General features: G+C 48.4%; 1 protein-coding gene across 1 annotated transcript in view; it reads left to right on the top strand.

The window, feature by feature from the left end:
* Positions 1–14,207: 14,207 nt before the first annotated feature.
* Positions 14,208–26,312, top strand: part of COL6A2 (collagen type VI alpha 2 chain) — a 95,830-nt gene continuing 83,725 nt past the window's right edge. Inside the window, exon 1 of the mRNA XM_086956236.1 lies at positions 14,208–14,578. The gene's annotated coding sequence lies outside the window, so the exon portion shown is untranslated. The remainder of the gene's footprint in view (positions 14,579–26,312) is intronic.

Genomic DNA, 26,312 nt, shown 5'->3' on the forward strand with positions numbered 1-26,312 from the left:
CCCAGAGAGGACGAGGGTGAGGCGGACCTATAACACAGTTACAGGACAGGCGCCCCCTCATGCAAGAGAATAGATTTGAAACAGCCAATTATGAAGACCGCAATTATTTTACTGAGGATTATGGCCCGAAGAAGGGACGGGGTTTTTGTCCCACTAGAATTGCCAAGGACAAGAGAAGGGACCAGTGCCTATTCCTGTTGACCAAAAGGGACCGTGTGTCCATGTTACAACATTGGGCTCTACGGAAAAATACCTGGTCGACACTGGTGCAACCAAAAGTTCTATTGCTAGGTCTAAAGTCCCTGGGGTCCCCTTGTCTGGCGCAAATAATACTTCTGTAGGGTTTTCTGGTACCCCAGTATTTTTAGCCCCGTTTCACAACCACTGGAACTAACGATAGGACCCTACACCTTTGATTCCCCTTTGGTTTTGACTTCCACATGTGGAAATTTGTTGGGTTTAGATATATTAAAAAGATTACATGCCACCATATACTGTTTTCCTGGTGGGGTTTACATCACTATGGGTCCCTCTACAACACACCCAGTTTATTTAGCCTCATCAGATCCCATTCCCCAGGAACTTCAGAATGTCCCTCCTGCTCTTTGGGCCCAAGGTGATACTGATGTCGGCCTTTTGTCCATACCTCCCTTTTCTGTTACCGTGAAGAAAAATGCTCGCCCTACCCCGACTTCCCCAATACAAAATACCCAACGAAGGGAAAAGGGCATTACTCCAGATCATTTCTGAACTTGTTGACAAGGGTGTGGTTGAAGAGACAAGAGGAAACGTGTTCAATAGCCCAATTTTGCCTGTCCTAAAACGCACCGATCCTTCCAAGCCACCTGTTTATCATTTTGTCATTGATTTGCACGAGATAAACAAAATAGTAGTACCCCAGTTTCCTGTGGTCTCAGATATCACCACTCTACTGACTCCGGTTCCCCCGTCTGCATGTTTCTTCTCTGTCATTGACTTAAAAAACGCCTTCTTTAGTATACCCGTTGATGAACAGATTAAGGACCTTTTTGGATTCTCATTGGCAGGACGAAGTTTACGGTTCTGCAGAGCTCCACAAGGATACACAGAGAGCCCTTCAATTTACAGTCAGGCCCTCAAGGGCCAACTTGATTCCCTGACCCTACCCCAAGGTACCGCAGTACTCCAGTACGTTGATGATTTGCTTATAGCGGCAGACACCGAGGCGTTATGTAAAGAAGCTACAATGAAATTGCTCCTGCATCTGGCACAGTTCAATCACAAAGTTTTCCTCTCCAAACTCCAATATTGTCGATATGAGGTGACCTACTTAGATCATCTCCTGTCGAAGGAGGGACGCCGCCTCACCCCGGAACGAATACAAACAATCAGTAGGATGCCCCCACCAAAATCGCAGAAAGAGGTATGTGCTTTTATTGGTATCACCTCCTACTGCCGCCAGTGGATACCCAATTTTTCTTTACTCATTAAACCTTTATTGAGCCTTACACTTAAAGATGTTCCCCACCCACTCCCTTGGACAAATGAGTGCCAGCATGCATTTGAAGTACTGAAAACAGCCTTGTGTTCGGCCCTGGTGCTAGGCACCCCTAGTTATCAGATGCCCTTCACTCTTTTTGTGCACGAACATGATGGTTGTGCATTGTCAGTGCTAACACAGCGCTTTGGCGACAGACAACGCCCCTATGCATATTTTTATGCAGTTCTAGATCCCGTGGCCCGCGCACTACCCAGTTGCTTGAGAGCGGCAGCTGCCATATCCATTCCCCAATCTGCTGGCCTGGTCCTTGATACTGCACTCACAGTTATGGTTCCTCACGCAGTTTACACTTTATTAAATAGGACAAAAACTCAACATCGTACTAGTGCACATTTGTCCGGATATGAATTGACTCTCTTAGCCAGTCATATCACCATCCGCCGCTGCACTACGCTCAATCCAGCCACATTGTTACCCTTTGTTGTGGTGACACTAGATCTGATCCACATGATTGTGTCTTCCGGACGGAGGAAGAGACTAAAGCCTGTGTGGATTTGACTGACACACCCCTCACTGACCCTGATGGTACCCTGTATGTGAACGGTTCTTGCTTCAAACTTCCTGATGGTAGCACAACTGCTTCCTATGCTATCACCACGTTACAGACAGTAGTGGAAAGTGAGAGAATACCTTACCAATCAGCACAGGCTGCCGAGTTAGTAGCACTGATAAGAGCGTGTGAACTGAGTACGGGGATGGCCGCCAACATCTACACTGACAGCCAGTACGCCTTTGGCGTGTCCTATAATTTTGGGCGACTATGGGCTGCGAGGGGATTTTTTACTTCTCACGGTACTAAGATACAGCATGGTCATCTGGTCAGCAGGCTGTTAGAAGCATTGACTCTTCCTTCAAAGATAGGTGTGGCCAAATGTAGCGCCCACAAGAAAGTAACTGATGACATAGGAAGGGGTAATGCATTTGATGACCAGACTGCATAGGTAACAGCTAAAGATGTCTCTGCCCGTATGTCTGTAGCTGGCCCCTCAAACTGGGTATCGGAGAAAGGGATGCATGAGGATACTATTGAGAATGTGAAGGAAATAGGGGCAGAGGCGACTAGAGAAGAAAAGGCTCTCTGGGAAGAGCAAACAGGCTTATTAAATGAGAATGGCTGTTAGACGGATCTGTCTGAACAACAGCGATGGTTGTTACCCGATGCCTATGTTTTGCCAGTGGTCACTATGGCTCATGGCCCAGCTCACATTAGTGCAAAAGGTATTTGCAAATTGCTAGCTCCGGTATGGAAAAACAAACACATCCCAAAATATGCTGAGAGGTTAGTCAGGAATTGCATGATTTGTTTGATGCATAACCTGGGAAAAGGCACACCAACATACTGTTGAATGAATTTTTTCCCAGGTTGGGGATGCCACGAATTATCTGGAGCGACAACGGAAGCCACTTTACAGGGGAAATAATGAAGAAAGTGTGTGTAGGGATGGGGATCAGACAGAAATTCCATGCCGCGAATCACCCCCAGTCAGCAGGTTTGGTTGGGCGCCACAATGGAACACTGAAATTAACAAGCATTTACAATGCAATGGTCTCTGCATTGTTAAAGTTAGAGCTATTAGCATTGCTCATGACATTATTTTTATTTATGTTTTTGTTTTTAAAACCTATAAATAAATGGCATTGTCATTTACAATACCAATAGCTTAATCTCTCGCAAATGCAAGACCTATTGCATTTGCACCCACACACAGAGCCCCACACACACACAGAGCCCCACACAAACACACAAATAGCCACGTACACACACACAGAGCCACACACACAGAGAGCCACACACACACACACACAGAGCCCCCCCACACACACAGAGCCCCCTACACACACAGAGAGCCCCCCACACACACACACAGAGTCTCCCCCCACACACACACAGAGCCCCCCACACACACACAGAGCCCCCCCCCACACACACACACACACAGAGCCCCCCCACACACACACAGAGCCCCCCCACACACAGAGAGACCCACACACACACAGACACAGAGAGCCCCACACACAGACACAGAGCCCCACACACACACAGACACCGAGAGCCCCCCACACACACACAGAGCCCCACACGCACACAGAGAGCCACAGACACAGAGAGCCACACACACACACACACAGACACAGAGAGCCCCCCACGCACACACACACAGAGCCACACAGACACAGAGAGCCCCCACACACACACAGACACAGAGAGCCCCACACACACAGAGCCCCCCACACACCCACACACAGAGCCCCCCCACACACACACAGAGCCCCCCCCACACACACACACAGAGCCCCACACACACACAGAGCCCCACACACACACACACACAGAGAGCCCCACACACACACAGAGTTCCACACACACACACACAGAGCCCCCCACACACACACAGAGCCCCACACACACAGAGAGCCCCCCACACACACAGAGGCCCCCCACATACAAAGAGCCCCCCCCCCACACACACAGAACCCCACACACACACAGAGAGCCCCCCACACACACACACAGAGCCCCGCACACACACAGAGAGCCCCCCCACACACACAGAGCTCCACACACACAGAAGAGCCCCCCCACACACATACAGAGCCACACACACAGAGAGAGCCCCCCACACACACACAGAGCCCCAAACACACAGAGCCCCCCACACACACAGAGCCCCACACACACACACAGAGCCCCACACACACACACTGAGCCCTCCACACACACAGAGCCCCCCACACACACAGAGCCCCCCCCCCCACACACACACAGAGCCACACACACAGAGCCACACACACAGATGCACACACAGAGAGCAACACACAGGGAACAGAGGCCAGAAAAACCGATCACAACGAGGGAACAGGGGCCAGAAAAAATGATCACAACGAGGGAACAGGGGGCAGGAAAGCAAGCACAACGAGGGAACAGGGGGCAGGAAAGCAAGCACAATGAGGTATAATTCTATTATTACATGTCCCTTGCAACGTCTACCTTCTCTGTTGGCAAATGTCCCTAGCCCTTTACCAAGGTGGCAGACAGGTCGCGCCACTGTGCTTGGTTTCTTTTTGAAAAACGCACGGGCCACTAAGAACTTTAAAAAAACAGCAGCTTCATCCCCGAGACAGGAGGCCGGTGGGGCTCGATATTGGCTGAGGGGAGCGGGCGGTGACAGCGAGGCAGGTGCTGGGGGAGCGTCCCCTTACCATGGCCGCTGGTCAGCTGGTCCCCACGAACGGGCGGCAGCAGGCGGAGGGAGGCTGCGGGGTGCCGGTCGAGCTCAGGGCGGAGGGGTGAGGATGTTCCAGCAGCTCGGCCTTTCCCAGGATGCTCGGTGATGCCACGGCCGATGTGTTTACTGCCCGCCTCTGTACTGTAGCCAAGGCTCTGCGGCACGCTCCCCGCGGCGGCGGCCCCTGTTGACGCGGACGGGCCTAGAGCGCGAGCCAGGCTCAAAACTGAGCACGAGCCGGGTTCAGAACAGAGCGCGAGCCGGGCTCAGAACCCGCGCTCGAGCCGGGTTCAAACCTAGCGCGGATGCTCAATCAACCCACAAGTTTTAGATAGCAGCAGGAGCCCTTTTGGTTTTAGGTCTGGTTTTAAGCACTTTAAAGTGTTCCATACTCCTATAATTTTTAGGCACAATATCAGGAAATACTTATTGCATAACCGGATGACTTAGTACAGAGGCAAAATGGTGCCCTTGTCATTCAGAAACAAATCTTGGTTAACAGCTCCATTGATTTCATTAGAATGGTGTAATTTGGTGCTTGGGTGCTAACTGGGACACCAAGCACATCAATGGTGCTCATACCACGGACACTCCTAAGAGGCCATGAATTAACACACGTATGTAATGTCAGAATTATACCAGAAGAGTCTACCATATTGCTATGGATACCCATACGACGCGAAAATGTTCCACCAATATGCGATGCCCAACATTTTACCAGACTTTGAATGCCCCGTCCTTTTCGGATTGGGGGGCGTGTTTCTCTTTAGAGAAAGAAACGAAAAAAAAACACCCCTCAATCCGAAAAGGACGGGGCTTACAGCGAAAAGAGATCGTCACAGAGACCTCTTCTCCAATGGCTGGCCACCGTTTAGGAGGCCAGCCAATGGAGAAGAGGGGCGGGTTTAAGCCTCGCTACTCTGAGACATAAGATCTTGCAAGCAAGACTGCACATGCGCAGCCTATGCTAGCCAATACCTAAAAATGGCAAAGATCCAGGCTGACACAGGACTGTCTTGGCCGGACGCCCTGCCCCTTGCCCTCCTATCAACTAGAGCCACGGCACATTCCCGTACCGGACTATCCCCGTATGAGATAGTGTTTGGTCGGCCAGCAAATGTTTGGGGAGTACCCCGCCCAAAGAAATATTCCGACATTGAATACCCATTGTTGCTTGATTATTTACATGAATTGACCACTAACCTACGTCTCATTCATTGTCATGTACAAGATATCCTGCCACCCAAACCAGAGGGCCCTGGTCACACCATCCAGCCAGGCAACTGGGTCTGCATCCGCAATTTCCAGAGAACAAAGAACTTGGAGCCGAGGTGGAAGCCGCCCCAGCAAGTGTTGCTGGCTACCAGGTCTGCAGTGAAGGTGGCAGGAAGAAAAAACTGGGTTCACGGAGTCCACTGCAAGAAGGTGCCTCTACCACTACCATACGACTGGTGGGTCAAGGAAGGACTGGGAGACGACGAATGTGAGAAAGTCCCGTGCTTTGTACCCTTCAGTGACGCCAACATTGCCTGGGCTTCATCTGAAAGAGAGGACGACGACATCCTGCAATCTGCCGTTCATCCACATCTGAGGTTGCGGGACACTCAACAGCCAGAGCCTTTGTTTCCTGATCAAACAACGCCCAGGTCCACCCGGTACAACCTCCGACCCATAAAAAAGGACTGAAGAGACAAAGGTATCTGCCCTCTGTTTGACATGGTCCGACAAATCGCTGCAGGGCTGTGATACACCGGCGCATTTTGACCGGAGCCGGTACAGCGGATCGGAACGTGCCAATAGGACCACCGGAATCACTGACCGGTGAAGCAACCACCAATCACAGGCAGCAACTAGGGAACACCAAGTGAATCAGACGATGAACAAAATGAACACTGAAAGCTTGAAGAACAAAGTAATAAAGAAACAAGAGTACATAAAGACAATACGTGGCCGGGACTTGATCTGTCTAATCGTACTAATGACTATTTCACTGGGACTGGCCTGCCTCGGATGGGTAATACACGCTGCCCTTGCAGCACCTGAGCCTCCTACCTCTACAGAATCACCTCATCAACATGTGTCATTACCCACCCATGAGAAGAACAGAAGGACAGGTTTCTTTAACAACACTTTCATTCAAATGTTACACCAGCACCAGCTTGTGGTGAACACAACAAACTGTTGGGTATGTGGGTTGCCGCCCCATACTGCAAGCACTGGGATGTCCCTGATTCCTGCTCCTTTTTCTCAAGCTGGTTTGGCCTACGGCTGGTACACAGTGTTCTTTGATGCATTCTATTCAGGTGACACATCCACACGATCCCTGGAGAAGATCAGTAGCAGACAAGCATTCCGCCACATCATGGCTGCGGAGTGGCCAAGCATGGATAAAGATTCAGCAGAAAAGAATGAATATGAGAACAATCATGGGTCTTTTTAGCCATCGAACATCTACAATGGTGGGGGAAAGAAAAGACTGCCACCTCTCAGGGATCTCCCTGTCTACCCACATCTCTGAAAATACTGCATGAAAAGCAATGGAACAGTATGGGTGGGGCAAAGTGACTGCGCCTCCACGCTCAAGCTCAATGGTTCGACTCTCCCAGCTCTGGTGTCTTCACTGAATACCTATTTTGTGTGTGGGAACAAGGCCCACACCTGGCTGCCCTAGTCTTGGGCAGGCACCCGTTACATTGCTTGGTTGCTTCCCCCCACCTACACAGCCGATGAAAAACACCACATCCAGAAGAGAGGTGTGGTTGATACTGAAGACACAGCTGGCCAAGAATTTGGTGACTTTGCTAAAGGATTCCTTCCCTTTTGGGGCCCGATGGTCAATAGTCGCAATCTCCGACATCTCACCAGGGTGGTAGAGGCCACCATCAACGCAACTGCCGGTGCCCTCAGTAACATCACGGCTGAACTTCAAGCGGACCGCCTCATGACTTTACAGAAAAGAATGGCGCTTGACATAATACTGGTGGATCGTGGAGGAGTCTGCACATTGATCAAAACAAGTTGCTGTATTTACATACCTGATAATGCACCGACAGTTTATCAAGCAATCCAGAAGCTCCATAAGATTGCTTCCGACATCCATCAGGATGAGGGTTCATGGTCCCTAACAGGCTGATTTTGGAGCATGGTATCTCAGTGGAGAAGGACGATAATGATTTTCATTTCCATCATTGCAACCGCACTGTTCTCCTGCTGCCTCTGTGTGGGCTCTGTGCCACCTCTTTGGCACACAAACAAATGAATTCACACCACCACAATGCCATGATGATGGAGAAAGAGGTCCAGGAGAAGATGGACATTGACCTAGATGATGACTGATTGTTGCCTCTGCATGGCAAAAGGAGGTACTGTTGAACTGTAATTAAAATGACCCACAAGACTCCATTTTGTGTTGCCATGCTCTCGGCAACCTGGTGAAGAATTGCTTTCCACGTCCTTGTTGAAACTTGCACAACCCTCTTTCCTCCTTGTGGTCGAGCCAATTCCGAGAAACTGCCTGTGTACCTCACCCCCCAGTTGTGTCAGAGACTTAGCCACATCCTGCCCCCGTTGGTAACTCAGCCTGCCACGACCAACTCTTGTGCCCTGTGACAACACCATCTGGTCAAGGAAACACGAGGCTGTGCCCCGTGACCACACCATCTGATCAAGGCAGGACGAGGCTGCGCCCTGTGACCACACAATTGGGCAAGGAAGCACAAGGCTGTGTACATTCTGGAATCAGAGGCAGATGTCCCCTGGCCACGACTGCACCACATGAGACTGACGAATAACTTGTCTGATGAGGAACTTCTCAAAATGTGGAACTATGTATTGTGCAAATGGGCGTGGCTAGCGCTATAAGTATGTGTGCGCTGCGGAGTAAAGCAGCAGTCTCCGTAGAATAATAAATAACTCACTTCCCTCCATGGCTGGTTGTCCTGGACTCTTTGGTAATGTATGATTTAAGCAAGAAGAACCCGTAGATTCTAGGTGTCCCCTGCACCGCTGGCTTTGACTCTCCTAGCGTGGGGTCTTCAAAAAGCTGGTTCTACAACCTTGACTCCTACAATGCATTTGGGTATCATCTGTCTAATGCAGAAACCGGGGGCGACCTGGAGGACCCCTCCTCATACCGCCCTCTTACTATGATCATTTCTGATGTCAAGGTTCTTTGCAAGCTGCTGCTGAGGTGCCTGCAGGGGGTGGTGCATGGGTTGGTCCACGAGGACCAAAGCGGGTTGATGCCAGCTCTTAGCATGTCTCACAATCTCCGGCAACTGATGCATATACTGCATTAGACCACCGATGTGGATCAGGACATGGTGTTTGTATCGACTGACTTAGAGAAAGCTTTTGATACTGTTAATTAGGGCTATCGCATGGCAGTGCTGTGAGGGATGGACCCAGTGTTTCGGGGCTGGGTACAGTTGCTGTACGCGAAGCCCAAGGCTCTGATCTGGGTGGTGGGTGAGGTTTCGGAGGCCTGGTCTGTCGAGAGAGGAACTCGACAAGGCGATTCCCTTTGCTACTCCTCTTCGCTTTGGCTGTGGAGCCGGTGGTGATCCTGCTGCGTAGGGAGTTAGAGCCCTGGGGAATATGAGTGGGTGAGCAGAACCACATTTTCTCCTTATATGCAGACAATGCCCTGATTTGCCTCCATTCACACACAAAATGGGTGTCATCTCTGCTACGGCAGATGGCAGCTTTTGGTCGAATCGCAGGCCTGCAGGTCAACATTTATAAGACCTTACTGTTCTCACTGGGGAGGTTGGCTGTGGTGCCGCTTGAGAGACTGTCTGAGTTTGGAATCTGCTGGGAGAGGGAAAGTTTCTGCTACCTAGGACTCAGGGCCACACATACGGAGGATACATACAAGCGCCTAAACATGGAAAGGGTGTTGAAGGGCTTGACTGGGTCGATAGAGTTCTTGGAGACACTGCCTCTGTTGGTGATTGGATGGGCAGCCATAGCAAAGATGGCCTTTCTCCCTCGTTGTCTTTATCCTGTCCAGATTTCCCTGTTCCCTCTGGGTTCGCCTTTCTTTCATTGCCTCAACACTCTGTTGATCTCCCTGGTGTGGGCGGAGAAGCGCAGTCGGGTTGCTCTATCAGTTCTTAAGCAAGACATGAAGGAGGCGGGCTCAGCACTTCCGGACATGCAACTGTATTATTTCGCAGTGCCCCTACAACATGAGGCTCGATGGTTAACAGACACTATAACTGGGAGAAGAGGTTGCTGCAAGGCATGTCCAGGGAGGACACCCTAGCGCGCCTACTGATGAGGGGTGGTCGCTCTGACAGGCCAACCCCCTACCTGGTATGGCAGTGAAGTGACAGTGAAGAAGGTTCTATGTTGGGTCCCCTTTGATAGAGAACTACAGATCTGGGACCTTGAACCCTTTTGGTCCATAGAGCAGAAAATGTCCATGGACAGACGGAGGTAGGGAGGATGCCTACTGGCGGGGAACCTCTACCTGGGGGAAGTCTTTATCATTTTCCATGATGCTCAACGTATGGTGGAGTCCCTTCTTTCATTATGCCAAGCTAGAGAGCTTGGCCAGAGGGGTCTGGTGCACCCACCCAGCAGACCACCGCCTTCACACACACTGGGTGGCCTGATTAGATCACACTTTTTATAAGCCTCTTAAGGAAGACTTATTCAAACTCCCGATAGGGGGGGGCGGCATGGGAAACGGATTGGGGTCCCCATTCGAGGACTCGGATTGGGATCTTGCATGCGGTCTGGTGAAACGGGTCTCCTGCAATAAAAGGTTTAAACTGCTACACTTTAATTTTCTGCATCGCATATAAACTCCTGCTCAGCTTCATAAAATAGACCCCACTAGAACAGTGAAATACGTGCGTTGCTGGGAGGTGAATGCCACCTTTCTGTACCTGGCATGGCAGACTGCTGAGGTACATGGATTCTGGAGGGAGGTGGTACCAAGAGTGTGGGGGGCACCGAGGGTGTGGTTGTCCCCAGTACACCAGGGGCATGCTTGCTGGGGATGGGGAAGAGGCCCAGGAGAAGCAAGACATCCTACAAATGTATCATTGCTCCTGGCCAGATGGAGAGTTACTATAGGTTGGATGGGATCTCGGGTGCCGAGTGTGGACCTCTGGGTCTGTGGCGTGTTGGAATGGGGGACTGCAGAGGAGTATCACATACATCTCTGTGGGACTGATGAAAGGGCACCCAAAGCTGTGGCCGCCTGGAGGCAGCTGCTGGGATGAGTTCAATACGTATGGGGCTCCGGACTCTGACAATGACACTGACCAGAGTGAACAGGATGCATGAAGGCGTGCACTTAGGTTAGTTGTTGCGGTCACCTAGTGCGGATTCCACTGGTACACAGCTAGGGTTGGCTCGTGGACTTGGTGTATGCACTACTACTTTATTTGTACAGCTAGTCGGGTTCAGGGAGACTAGACATGGGACATGCTGATTGCAAGTGATGGTAGCACTGACTGTTATGTTCAATGTTTTGTGAAAATGCAAAAATATAGGTTTAAAAAAAAGTCTACGAAACAGCAATGCAACAGGGTGAATGAGGTTATTGCTTTGTCCGATAAAATTGATATGACTAGCAAGTTGGCTAGTGTGCCAGATTATATCATGAATCTCATTTGGTTGTTCTGGATGAGCACTCTTGTCTCTACCCATTCTGCAGGCCTTTCAGCAGGAGACTGGCATAGAAATGTGCTTCGTGGTCCAGTAAGGCAACCAGTCTATAATTGCTGGGTTCTGATTTAAGGCACCCTTTGTAGATGGGTTGTATGATAGCCCCACACCATGACTCCGGAAGTGGCGAGCTCCTCAAGCAGTAATCAAAAAGCGATGAGAGCTTGCCTGCCAGAAAGGGATGTCCTGCTTTAAAAGGGCCTGGGGGAGGCTGTTAGGCCTAGGGGCCCCATCTATCCTGGCCTTTGGTATAACCTGTAGCAGCTGACTGTACAAAGATGGTGAATCCAAGGGGGAAGGGACAGGCAGTATCAATCTGGGGCATAGCTGAGGTGGTGGTTACATTTGGGCCGGGGAGACTCCCGTTTGTGTGGCGATCTAGGTCGCCTCTCGACATGAAATGCCTGAAGAGGAAAGAGGACCATTCTGATTCAGTGATGTTCGCACAGCCAGTCCTGCCGACCCGTTCAGGAGATCCTTGAGTTGGTTTTCTTGCTCTCACTTAGGACATTATGAGTTGCACAATCCCTTACTTCCTCTGTCTGTCACTTTGTCATATAAAACTTCTTGCGTTCTATAAGCCCCATGACGAAAATGGAGAATTGTGTTCAACTTGAGATAAAATAAAAATAACTCGCGATTACCAGGCCAACTTATATCGGCACCTCACTCCCAAGTAGTGCCAAGGGAATTTATTTTCACTTCCCTTCCATAGAAAAAGTTACATGGAAAATTCATTCTACAGTAAATTTGGCGGGTGTGCAGAGGGGAACACTCTATCTGGTTCTGAATCTCCAGGCAGAGTGATTCATTTTTGCAAAGGCATAAGCAACTTAAAATGTGAATTTAATATAGTGATCACGATCCAAGAAGCTTCTGGAAAGCGTTGGCTTCCTGTGAAATCTACTGCTAATCCCGAGTTGCTGTATTTTCCTTATATGCCCAGTCTCTGTAACTTTTTTCCCTCTCACTTAGTATACTTACCTCTTGAATGTTCTATTTATTTCTGTTTCTCTATACTTTTTCGATGTTTTTTCACGTTCGCTTTCTTCACTGGTTCCAATTCATCCTCTTCGTGCTTTCCTTTCCATTTTCCCGTCTTGTAAGTACAGTGTATTGTTCATATTTGTCTACGCAGACACGTTCCCCTCTGTTCTTTATATCAGTACCCCCGAATCCACTGCTCTTAAACTAGAAGATCGGGGAGCATTCTCAAAAATTCCCCGACTGTCTCCTAAATCTCCCACCCTTTTGAATGCCGCCCCTCTTGCTGTGCGAGCACACAACATCATTGGGCATTCAGGAAATTAATTAAAACTTGGCTCTTCTCTTCCACTTAGCTCATCCTGCTCTGACCTCGTCTGCCAGTGCTGGGGCGTCCCAGCACTACTTACTCACTTAAGTAAGTAAGTAAGTAGTGCTGGGACGCCTGGCTGTTGGGGTAGCCATGCGCTTTATAAATCCACATAACATAACATAACATGGGGGTATTAGTGCTTATCAGAGTGTTGGACAATTTGGGACTCTCCCACCCAACCTCCCTGCCCTCCGAGAAGGGTGGGGTTGGGGGGTTCAAAATCAGGGGCCTTATTTATGAAGAACTTGCGCCGCCGGTGCGTCACTTTTAACATGGGAAAAAGTGACGCACCGGCGGCGCAAGTCCTTCATAAATAAGGCCCCAGGGGCGTAACACAGGCCCCCGTGCAGTGCGGGGTTGGGGGCGAGCTGGAGGGGGGTGGGGGGGCCCTCAGCACAGTACTCGGGCCTGAGAACTCCAGATTAAACCCGGATGAGGGGGGGTGGGCCTGTGTACCTTGCAGAGGGGCCCTCTTAACTTTTGTTATGCCACTGGTCAAAATCAGGGGGCCTCATTTATGAGAAATGACGCATCGCTGCGTGAAAGCGGCGATGCGTCACTTCTCAGTGCGCACTCCTTGCGACATTCCTGTGCGTCATATTTAATGTATGACGCATCATGTCGCAAGGAGTTACAGATACGTCAGTATTTCTGACGTATCTGTAAGCGCAAAAGTGACGCATTGCTGGAGTGTGTCACAAAAGTGACGCAACTCCAGCAATGCGCCCCATGTGAAAGGGCCTGTGTCAGTCTTACGCCTGCTGTGAGTCAGGCGCAAGATTTTGACACAACGGCGTCCTAAAAGTGACGCCGTGAAATCTCATAGATTTCACTGCGTCACTTCTACGACCCTTTCTTGCGTCAATACGCCCCCCTTGCATACATTATACCTGGCGCAGGTCTAATGTGGCGCAGGGGTTTACAAAGTGACGCATCTACCTAGATGCGTCACTTTGTAAATATGGCACAACAAGGCACATTTTTTACGCCACTGGTGCGTCACAAAAAGTGACGCACCGGCGGCGTAAAAGTGACGCACAGCCTCAAAAATGGGGCCCCAGGGGCGTAGATACAAATGCTGTGCTGGGAGTAGTGGCTTCCGGGTTGAGGGGTCTAAAGGGCCTTCTGGAACCCAAATTCTGGCTGCCAAACTTTGAGCCGGAGGGGCTATTTTCCCTGCTGAATTCGGGCCCATGACGCCCTTCCCACACCACTGGGCAGAATAAGGTGGGTCCTGGTGCAGCTGGTCTGAGATTTGTGTCTGGCAGTTGAGGAGGCAACCTGGGTGCCCCTGTCGTTTGAAACGGGGTAGTGGTGCCGAACAGAGATTTTGATATGGCTGTGAGGGGCGGTGCAGAATACCCTCAGCTTCTTCAAACCCGCGGGTCCTGTCTGGAGCTGCGAGCACTGGTCGGGCTCTGACTCAACTCTCTCTGCCTCTAGGCCTGACTCTTGTGGACCCACAGCGCCACCTAGTGCATGCATGGCGCGCTGAACACAGAGGGGTGTGGCTGGGACATCGCAGAAACTTGGTCCGAAGAGGGGTGTTCCAAGGGGCGGTGGGACCTGGTGCCTAGGAGGGCTGTGTTAAGGGGCGGGGATATTTTCGGAGGGGCTGAGATTCTGCTGAGGGAAAGGCTCGGTCACTCCCTGGTTGCCTTTACTCTGGAAAAAGGACCCTTTCCGCGGGGGGCAGACCTATGAAGAAGCCCTAGCAGCAGCTGAGGTCCGCGGGTCCGAGGGTCCGGGCTCGAGTGCTCCTTCAGTTCCCAGGTAGGAACCTTTTATTGGCCATTGTAAATCACCTCAGGAGACTGTAAGGAACAGAGCGCAGCGCGCGGCGCTCTGCAGCGGGAAACTTTCTGCAGTACCAACTCCGCTCATTAGAAAAATGAAATGGAGGTCCCAGGAGGGGTGTAAAGAGGGCCGGGTGGGTACCGAAATGACAGGTTTTGGGACGAATAAACAAATAAGGGTGGACCAAATAAGTTTTCCAAAAAGTCAGATTTTATCACGATTGCCTAAACGGGGTGCTCTGCAGAGAGGGACTCTTCAAAGTGTTTGGGGGAGGTGGGTAGGGGGCACAGCCATTGCGGGCAGTGTCTGCTTTGGTTGGCCTCTTGGGGTGGGCATCCTTGCGGAAGGGCACGCTTTCTGTACTTGCCAGTCTATGCAGGGAGGGCAGGTATACCAGGGTTCGGAAAGGTTTACTGGCGAGAACACCCTACCCTCTGATGAAGAAAACTATGCATTGGCAACTGCCCATTTGTTGATCGTCTGCCCAGCGCCCATCACCTGCGTGCGTGCTCGCCTTCTGCCCACCTGTCCATCATCTGACCCCCTGTCTGTCACTCCCCACCTACCTATCATCTGCCTGGGTGCTCATCATCCGCCCACCTGCCCTTCTTAAGATTACCTGTCATCTGCCCACCTGAGCATCATCATCTGTCTTTCTGTCCGCCCTCTGTCTTTCAGCTCTGTCTTTTCACATTGGCCCTTCCACTAAGAACAGCTTTGTATAAAAACTCCTCCATCATTGCGGGGGTGTAATTATGTGGGGTGAGTGGACGGCTGTGGGGACTAACTACTCTGCTGTCATGGCCGGTTTGTTTTCTAAATAACCAATGTTTTCCCAAAGAGAGGGAGGGGGCCACACAGGTCCCGTCTTAATGAATGTTATTGGCATTTTATTGGCGAGCCTTTAATCGCGAAGACGTTTCCAACGCGTCACTTTCCGCGCTCCCCGCGCAGTGCTGTGAAGAGGGAGTAGGGGGCAGGGGGTGTAGGGTCACACGCAGCGCCAGTTCAGCCCGCAGGAGCAGCGTTTCTCAGGGCAGCTGTTCTTGCGATAGATAGGGCAGCGCGCGCACAGTGTAACAGCGCCTCTGGGCTTCAGACCGGACCCTCGCAGCGCTTGCAGGAGGGCAGCTGCGGTGACTCCGCGCCAGGGGGCAGCGCTGGTCCTTCACAGGCCTATAAGACGGTACTCGGCACTTCACTACAGTTGTAGTCGCCCTGTGAGTTCCTGCAGTTACTGTTTCCAGGCTCGAGCACCACTGTACTGCTGAACTGGGATGTGCGACAGCGGGGGTTAACATACTTCGAAAGCGTTTACACTCCCGAGGCGGGAGTTTTTACAGCCGCATAGGACTGCGAAATGCACAGAACCGCCCACCCTCAAGAAGTGGTGTGAGGTTAGGAACAGAATTTGTGTACTCAAGATAGCGGGTCTGAATGAATTAAATGGAATGGTAATAGGCGTTGAAGCGAAGATGATGTCAGTGAGAGCTGTCTAACATTACATTAGAGATAGCGCTGCTGTCTAGCTTTAGTGCTGTGGATAGGTTTGAAGTTCACTCGGTACTGAGAGATTGTTAATCTAACACAGGAGAGAGCTATGACATCTGAGGCCGGATCATGTGTCATCTGTGTGGCCTGGACTAGCTCCTCCCTCCGAGGTCTGAGCCTATAAAATAGCTTCAGTCTAAATCCTTACTGGGATATGGCTAGGTCCGGGCGCTGGAATTATGCAGCAGGGGAGGGCCAAATTATGTGGCAGGGTTGGCTCAATGATGTAGCGAGAAAAGGCAAAATGTGCGCATGTGTATAGATTACTTCAGTATTTTGATATTTGTACGCACTAACACCACTGTCTGGGCAAAGGTCTCACCTCATTCGTACCAGTGTAACGCTCCATTGCACAACAAGAAAGTGAAATGTGACCAGTCAACATTTGGGAAGGGCCGTCCGCTGCGTCGCATCTGGGGTTCACTCATTTTACACACTTTTTATTCTTTTGAGCTTGAAACATTTTTCATTGTTAAAACCTGCAGATGATGGATCATGTAGGAATGACCCTTCCACTCCGCTGTCTCAAGCGTCACTGGCCGCTGGGTCCCCTTGTGGATGGTTCTAGAATCTCACCATTGAGCGTGAGGTGTGGAAACTGAAGGAGAGCGCCGCTGCAGGTGGTTCTGAGCGCTTTACAAACGAGGTGACATATTGAGGGAAAGCTCTGCTATCTCATCCCTTACTCAGAGGTGTGTACCCATAGAGCACCCAGTGGTATAGCACTGCTGTCTCAGGGACTAGCGAGAGCTGTCTACCCTGACGCTTAACTCCGCATACCATGCTTGCCTTCAAGGGACAGCTGTTACTGGAATCATAAAATCCATGTATCCTATGGGGTAGCTGTGCTGTCCCAACTGTTGATGGCAGCTGTGGAGCCTTCGATAGAACTCTTCTGTCTCAGGCGTTAATGAGAGTGACGTGACCCAGTCGATAGCTCTGCTGTCGCATTACCACGAGATGTGCAGCCAGAGAAGGAACTGTTAACTGAGGCCTGGGTGAGAGCAGCGTAGCCTGACGTAGCTCTGTGCTGACGCAGACATTCATGAGAGCTGTGACGCATTTAGGGTAGCTCTGCTGACCCTCGTACTTCCCACACGTGGGTATCAATGAAGTTTAGCTCTGCTCTCCCAGATGTTAGGGATGGCTGTGTAAATTGAGGGACAGCGCTTCAGTCTTGGCAGTCACAGAGTGCGTTGTGTAACCTCCGGGTGTCTCAGGCCTTTCAGAGGCGTGTCACCTGAGGGGCGGCTCTGTTATCACAATTGCCGCTGAGATATGTGTGTATGCTGAGAGAGAGACAGCTCTGCGACCCATGGCTTCGTCCACATCGTCCACATCTGTGTCACCCTAGAGGTAGCTCTGCTGTCCCAAATGTTCCCATCTGCTGACTCAGGCATTAATGAGATCTGTGTAACCCAATTGATAGCTCTGCTGTCTTAAGCGTTACTGGGAGATGTGCGACAAAGGAGGTAGTTGTTTTATCTAAGGCCTTGATCAGAGCAGGGTAACGTGGTGTACGTCTGTGTTGACTCCGACATTAATGAGAACCGCCACACCTGCGTGGTAGTTCTGTTGACTCTCGTACTACCAAGATGTATGTAAACTATGTGTAGCTCTGATGTCCCAGGGGATACCGACAGCAGTCCAAACGGAGAGATAGCTTTTCATTTTCAACACTCGCAGAGCGCAGTGTATTCCTAGGGCTAGTTCTGCTGTCCCAGGCCTTACCGAGAGGCGTGTCACCTGGGCGTGGCTTTGTTGCATTAATGTTAATTGCTACTGAGATATATGTGCACGCTATGAGACAGCTGTGCTGTCCAGGGCTTCACCCAGTACTGTGTAACCTCAGAGGTAGCTCTGCTGTCTCAGAGATCACTGACAGCAGTGCAGCCTCTTCATTGTCAGCAGTCACAGAGTCAGTATAGGATAATGCCAAGGGTAGCTCTGCTGTCTCAGGCCTTACTGAAAGGTGTGTCATCTGAAGGATGCTTATTTTATCTCAGTTGCTACTGAGATATGTGTTGAAGCTGGGAGACAGCCAGTGCTTTGAATGGAGAAAGAGAAGAGACACTACTCACCAAATTGATTGGGGTGGGTCTTGAGTGTCTGGTAGGGGCGTGGCTGCGAGGCAGGCTGTTGTGGCCTATGTATATTTGAATATGTCTCTTTGGTGATGATGGAACCCTTGGAGTGTTAAGGGCATCATATGGAATATGGTGCCCTGATATCAGGGATCAGTTGGTGAGGATGATGTCAAGTGCTGGCAGCGCAGTTACATGGTGGATGCATTAAAGAGAGAGTTAAATCAATCCTATGGTGTGGCGGACTCCCTTAACACAGGCATTTAACAATATCAGAATTTAACTTTTCCTTGTAAAGTGCCCTAGAGACATCAGCCGAGTGCGGCTCGTCTGTGTAGGGATTAGTCAGTATTTTTTTTCTTCCAACTTTATATAGCGCAAACTTAGCTGAGGATATTAAAGCGCTTTACATGAGAAGCAGACGTTTTACACGAAAGCTTACTTTTTTGTTTTTTTATGGCACATGGAGATTAAGTGATATGTCCAGAATTACAGGATGTTTAGAAGATGGGATTCGACCTCCCCGTGCCATAAAAACCAAAAGTATGCTTTCATGTACACCTTGTTCTTCTCATGAAAAGCACTTTAATGCCCCCGGGTTAAGTTCACGCTACATAAAACTGCAACAAAAGTGCAAATTACGCCCTGAACATATGAGACGAACTTGGCCTAAGGGAGAGGCACTCTGACAGTTTTACAGCGCTAGGTTGCAGCTGCAGGCTCACACTCTGACAACGCAACAGTTTCAATGTCGGGAGCTCTAGCTGTTAGGCCACATCTCATTTCTGTTGCGCTGCCAGTTAGAGTTTAAGGCTGCAGCTGCAACCTAGGTCTTAGCACTGGAATAAACTGGCCATGACTGTCAGAGCGGCGCTTGGGCACGCGCTGCTCCGAGAGCCTCGTTTGCTGCAATACCTGAGATGAACAATCCATACCTCAGAGCCTGAGCCCAGCTGCCACTAGGAGTACCAGTACTCTCCCAGCACAAGGAGCAGTTCAGGTACTCAAGAGAGAACACTGAGAAGTGCCGGTACTCAGCATTGAAAGTATTTGAGATAGCTCTACTTTAAGGGGCAGAATGAAGCTCCAGCAGCCCCTGAAGTGTGTGTGTGTTTGGGGGGGATTGGGGTGGGGGGATGTGCTTGGGGGGGGGGGGGGGGGCTCCCCATTTAACCCAAGAGCTATAAATATATATGAAGTATGGGTTTCCCTGGCACCCCTCATCATATTCTGAACGGGGGGTTCCATCATTTTGTGGTATGTCACTCTCTGCTGTCCATGGCTTAACCCAGAGCTGTGCAACCTGAGAGGCAGCTCAGCTGTCTCAAAGGTTACAGATAGCAGTGTAAACATATTTTATAATATAAGATGCCTACTTGCCTTCCAGAGGGATGTTGCTATTTTAGTCGTCCTATTATTTTTGTCAATAGTTGCCCTACTTCAGGCAGTGCTTAATTTGAGCTGGTGGTTTCCGGTGCTAGGCTCCGGCACTTAATTGTCCACACTGGCACTTATGACAGTTGCCACATGGTGGGGCTGTTTGTATGATTTAGAGATGAGCAGAACAACAATTGTACATTAATTCCGTATACGTTAAGAAAAACTAATGCCTGCCGACCAAGCCATTTTTACAGCTTTGGGGGCTTGGAATGGTCTGAATTGTAGCAGTGTGCTGATTAGTAATTGTGTAGGTACTGTCATTGGAAACACTGGCAGTGGCAATGGGTGGGGCAAGTTACGGAGGCCTCCTGGCAAAGGCCCGGGCACTTATTTTGTTACAAATTAAGCACTGATTACAGGTCTCATTTAGCACCACTGATGCCGCTAGGAGCAGCACTGGTTTCTTCTGCAAGGAAACTTGGCTATAGAAGCTGTGGGTACAGAAGTTCAATGTGATCATCAGCACATAAGTCAAAAGATAAGGAGGTATTAACCACGTCAGGAAGCTCTTTTACTAACATACCCGACTCTCAACCATCTTGGAACATCAATCTCACCTCAACCCCATCTAAGGCTCAAGCTTTATGCAACCTCAAATCAGCTGATCATTAGCCTCCTCACCTTAGAGCGGCAGAGCCTGATGCAGAGGTCTAGCCCGGGACCAGGGTTCAATTCCCCGCCTCGGCGGGTCTTGGGCTCAAAATTCCACGGGCCTGATAATTCTCGCCTCGGTGCCTATTCCAATCATGGAGTCCCACTCTGCAACTCTGGGCAATAGCTTGCTTAATCTCCACAACGCTAAGGATGCCTGGACTCCACCTTGGGGGTTCCCAGGAGTGGACGTCTCACAGGGAAAGCCAGGATGGGTTCCACAGCGGTATTCGTACAAGCGCCTTGAGACCCTTACGGTGAGTAGTGCGCTATACAAGTATCAATTTACAAGTTACCTAACCTCAACCTTACCCTAAATCCACCTGACCTTCAAGGGCACCTCAAACTCATCAAAGGTCTGCTCAACCTCATTTAGCTTAACCTTGACCACACCTTTTCTAAATCTCATCTTAAGCCTATCTTGCCTGGCCTCAACAGTACCTATTCCTCACATCACCCAGATCTCACTCCCTCCTTGCCTCAACATAATATCATCATCCCCTCCAACTCAAATCAACAATATCCCTCCTCAACTCCTCTCAACTTTAATTTCTCTTCCTTATCATAACCTCACATGTACACAGTGTATCCTCTCCTCAATCCAACCTCAGCCTCAAACCACTTTAGCCTCAATTCAACTTCACATCAAGCAAACCTCAACTTTACCCATCCTCAATCTAACTTCAAGCCACCCCAGCCTTAGCTTCACTGATTCCAAATTGAATGTCATTCTTACTGGAGGCTCTTCTTATTCTCACCTCTAACATCACTCTCACACCTTCTCACCTTAGACTCAGCTTCACCTCACCACAGACCAACCCCACCTCATCTTAAGTCAGCACTGTCGTCTCAGCCTAGTGTCACGCAACCTTACCTGAACATCACCTCATCCTCACTTCAACCTCACATCATCATCACCAAAATCCTGCCTCAACTCGGCCTGAGCCCAGCCCATCTCATCCTAATATTACTATAGCTTTCCTCAGGGCCACCTTAATCCTTACTCACCCTCAACCTCACCATAGTCTGAACTTTAACTCAAACTAATCTAACCACACCTAGACTCATTTCAATGAACACCACATTTCCAGCTTCTACTGCTTCAGTCTCACCCTTGCCTTAACCTCCTCTACCGACCCCCTCCCAATCACCATCCCTCTTCCTTCCATCCTTCCCTGAACTGAAACGTCATCCGCACCACAACTCCACCTCAGCCTCCCCCTAATCTCCTCCATACTTCCCCTCCTCTTCACACCCCGCTGGCTCATATTCATCCCTTTAAATATTTAGAGATTATAGATTTAGGCTTGTTTATAGATACACTAATTTTCCACAGTCTGTGTTGGGCGGGAATGTCCCCTGTATGATGTACATTCGTGTTCCTTGTTCGAGCTGTATACCTGTGATTTTTTGGGTCATTTCACATACTAATATTGTGTGCTCATATTGACCTAGGCCTGGTCTCTTGACACTGATAGGTTCTGGATGTTCTGAGTCGGAAGGAGCAGACCAAGTGCTCCCTGATAGTGACAATTTGACTACCATTCCTGTTGCGGGTGTTGTGCGTGGAGAGCAATGGTGACACTGCACCATGTTAGAGAATTCTATTGAAATTATAGTTTATTTGGCTTTTTTTGTGACATAAAGCTAAATAAACAATCGTGCATTTTTTAAACCCAAGCTAACAAAAATCTTATTTCCAATGCAAAGAAATGGAAATGTATGCTCAGGTTCAATCTTTCTGTTTATAATTGCATTAAGGGTGCAGTATCTTATGTGGCTAATAGAAGTCCCTTTACAACGCTTCCGGGACACATAGTAATAGCCTGTGGTACTGCACTCTTTACTTGCTTAGTGCATTTGTGGCTACCATTCATAAAGATAATGGGCCTCATTTATGAGAAATGACGCATAGCTGCGTGAAAGCAGCGATGCGTCACTTCTCAGTGCGCACTCCTTGCGACATTCCTGATGCGTCATATTTAATGTATGACGCATCATGTCGCAAGGAGTTACAGATACGTCAGTATTTCTGACGTATCTGTAAGCGCAAAAGTGACGCATTGCCGGAGTGTGTCAAAAAAGTGACTCAACTCCAGCAATGCGTCCTTTCACATGGGGCAAGCCCCATGTAAAAGGGCCCGCGTCAGTCTTACGCCTGCTGTGAGGCAGGCGCAAGAGTTTGACGCAACGGCGTCCTAAAAGTGATGCAGTGAAATCTCAGAGATTTCACTGCATCACTTCTACGACCCTTTCTTGCGGCAATACGCCCCCCATGCATACATTATACCTGGTGCAGGTATAATGTGGCACAGGGGTTTACAAAGTGACGCATCTACCTAGATGTGTCACTTTGCAAATATGGCGCAACAAGGCACATTTTTTACACCACTGGTGCGTCACAAAAGGTGACGCACCGGTGGCGTAAAAGTGATGCACAGCCTCGTAAATGTGGCTCAATGTGTGGCGTGCCCTGCTGCTGCTAAACACTTTTAATACAGACAATTTTTTTTGAGTGAGCCTCGCAAAATAAAACAAAGGCACTCAACCGACATTATTAATGATAAGCGTGCGGCACGCCGCACTATTTCTGAAACGTGAATAAAAGAGTTGGTAGAGCCGTGAAACAGAAAACAAAGGCGCTGCCACCATTGATGTCGATGAAGTGTGGCGTGTAAAACATGTAATATTTACAAAATATTCTTGTTTGAACCGCATGAAATAAAAGAAAGTCGCACATCACCCATAAGTAAAGATTAAGGGGCTTATTTATGAAGGTCTTACGCCGCCGGTGCATCAATTTTAAAATGGGAAAAAGTGACGCACCAGTGGCGCAAGGCCTTCATAAATGAGGCCCTAAGCGTTTTGCACGCCGCGCTGCCTAGCTATTGATGATGCTGAAGTTTGGTGGCCCGCACTTTTGAAATAAACATGTACTATTTAAAAAATGTAGTTGTGTGAGCAGTGCAAAATAACAGAAAGTTGCACGGCTGCCATTATTAAAGATTATGCGGATGGCATGCTGCACTGCTTAAAAAAACATACAGATACCATGTACGCACCGGCCATGGAGCTGTACCTGCAACAGCATTAATGAAATAGTGGTCACTAATTGTAATTTAAACCAACTGAGTACCAAAAGATGCAAGAGGGGCTGTCCTTATGGGAGGTAACAACAGAAGAGAGCTGGTGCTAAAAAGGGACAAAGAGGGACTACTAAAAAAATAAAACAATGGCATATAAAGATTTCCAAAAGCTACTGAAAGGAGCCAATAAAATACATGGGCGGAACATAGGCGGCGCTTAATGCCCATTTCCTGAATACAGCATGTCTCTAAGAGATAGCGCTCGCGCTGCCTCGGCAAGACCTAAAAACATATGGGTGCTTTTTTCCATGAGTAGAAGTAGACTGTAATATAAATCCTTAGATTTACATATACACATATTTGTGCTAATATATGGATCTCTAGTGGCAATTCCACTTCACATGTAGTATGTTTACTGTCCGACATAAAAGAAGCTCCTAGAGGGCACTCGAAGGTTTCCAAGGTGTGTAGCAGCACTAATTGCAATTTCACTTACTACACTTTCGTACGTCATTCAAGTCAATGTGTATGTCATATAACCCAGAAGGCACCCAAACAATATGGTAAGACCTCCGCCCACTCCTCCTGTCAAAGAAGCATACTCACTTACGGAACACAGTAAATGACCCAAATATCCCGCCCATGATACAGCTTCACAAGCCAACCCAGACTCTGGCCTGTGGTGCAATCAGCTAAACCAAGGCTGGAAGGTTTCTGGACTCCATGAATGCTGAAAGGCCACACTGACAGGAGAATGTGGAATATGGTGATATGGCTATACCATATAATAAAATAGTAAACCCAGAGTGCAAAGCCTGCTTTCTCGTTTCAGCCACACATGTGTGGTCCAGTGTAAACGGGTGTGTATCATTCCAACTTGCAAGTGTTTTTTTTAAAGTTTCTAGACACAGACAGCTTCAGCCTTTTGCTGAAAGCCCTAATAAGATAAAGACAAGTCCAAAGCATAGAGAGGAGTTTTGCACTGTTCCACTGACTTTACAGTATGTACTTTGTGATGTGAATCGACAGTTATTAGCTTTTAGCTAGTCCACAATTTCACATTCATGGAATAATAGTGACACCTAGTGCCTTTCAGGCGTATTACAGGCATTCATTCACTGAGTGTATGTGGTATCTTATCTATGCAATGTGCAGCAACCCAAATGTGTTGGATGTACTCGTGCACATACATGTCTCAACTGCTGTGGTTTGTATGTGCATATTTTGTAGTCATTCATAACCTTCATAATCATATCATCGCTTCTATGAAATTCAATTCATTTTATTAATATAATTGACAAAGTCCACGTACCATTTTAGATACTATTTGCTTGTATGCCTTGTGGGCTCTCCATCAAGAAATCAGTAGTGGCCATATGTATCATTGAAATTTGCATTCCAAATATGGTATGTATTAAGCAAATGTGGTTCAAAATAAGGAATCTCACAATTTGCGATTCCTTATTTTGCGATTGCATTTAAGGAATCGCACAATTTGCGATTCCTTAAATGCAATGTATCATGCAAAAAAATATTGCTAATTGTCCCTAAGGAATCGCAAATTACCACCAACTTCAAGTTGGTGGTAAGTTGCGAATTCCTTTCAAAAAGCAATTTTTCTTAAAACGAAAGGTGCCATGTGACGCTCATACATGCCCTTAGGGCATGTATGTGCGCCATATGCGCACACATGTCATTTTCAGAGGTGCAGCAGGGTGTCCTTTGGACACCCCTGCACCCTTGAAAATATTCTCAATTTGCGAATAGCTAATTGCTAATCGTACATTTCCCCTTCATTCCTATGGGCCTCCTGGCCCATAGAAATGAATGGGAAATTATTCCTTAATTGCGATTAGAAAATTGCTAATCGCAATTAAGGAATTTTAAGAAATCGCTAAAAAGAAGCTGATTTCTACATACATACCATTTTGCGATTTCTAAATAGCGATTCCTTAAAAATCGCTATTTAGAAATCGCAAAACGAAACTATGATACATATGGCCCTAGGTTCCCAATACTAACCATCTCTAAACCAGACTAGGAATTTTCCCAATTTACTAGATTTTACAATAATTAATAAACATGTTATTTCATTACTATTAGCTAGGAATTGTAACTCTATAGTTTGTTGATAATGCACAAGTGTATTATTATGGGCCAGCTGCACACAACTATTTTGAGGACACAAAGAGCGCAATTTGCAAAATCGCAGGTTTTGCTACTGCCAAAAGGTGTATTGAAATTTACAAAAGTTCCACTGTAAACAGGAAAGTTTGTCCATCTTGCAAAGTACCATCTACGACCCTTTCAGAATGGTAAATAGGAGGGACTTCGAAAAGGATTTCCCTCCTGTTTGCCATTTGAGATTATTTGTTTTAATGGTTTGCAATCACAATTGAGGTAGTAAGCATTGATTAATGAATGACCAGACTCCATGTTAGGCCGATCATTGATTCACAAAGGGAAGATATGCTTTTAAGGAGCTGAGAATGGTCCATGAAACCAGTGTATGCTCCTCCCAAGTCCCTTTTTTTTAAGTGAACACTTTAAAAAAAAGCTGCCGCGTTTGTTTAAGTGACACAAGATGCTTAATAAAATATGAATGCAAACGCAGGTATGGTGGTCTGCTGTCCCTCATGGGCCACCATCTCAGCATTTGCAGGCATTCGTCAGAGGTCACAAAATGCCTCCTGCCTAATTAATATTCATTGCAGAGTTTATTATTATAAGTTGAAACCTAGCTTGGCAATCTTTTGAGGGTTTTGTGGGTGACTTCACCATTTTCCTTAGTTTATACACCAAATATTTCCCCACAATATCTCTTCTTTCTCAATAGCTCAATTTTGTGTGGAGTGGAAGGTCTGATTTAACAGAAAATGTATCTCTTAACATGTTCAG

Source organism: Lissotriton vulgaris, chromosome 2_1 (assembly GCF_964263255.1).
Source record: "Lissotriton vulgaris chromosome 2_1, aLisVul1.2, whole genome shotgun sequence".
In the NCBI taxonomy this organism is placed as follows: Eukaryota; Metazoa; Chordata; class Amphibia; order Caudata; family Salamandridae; genus Lissotriton; species Lissotriton vulgaris.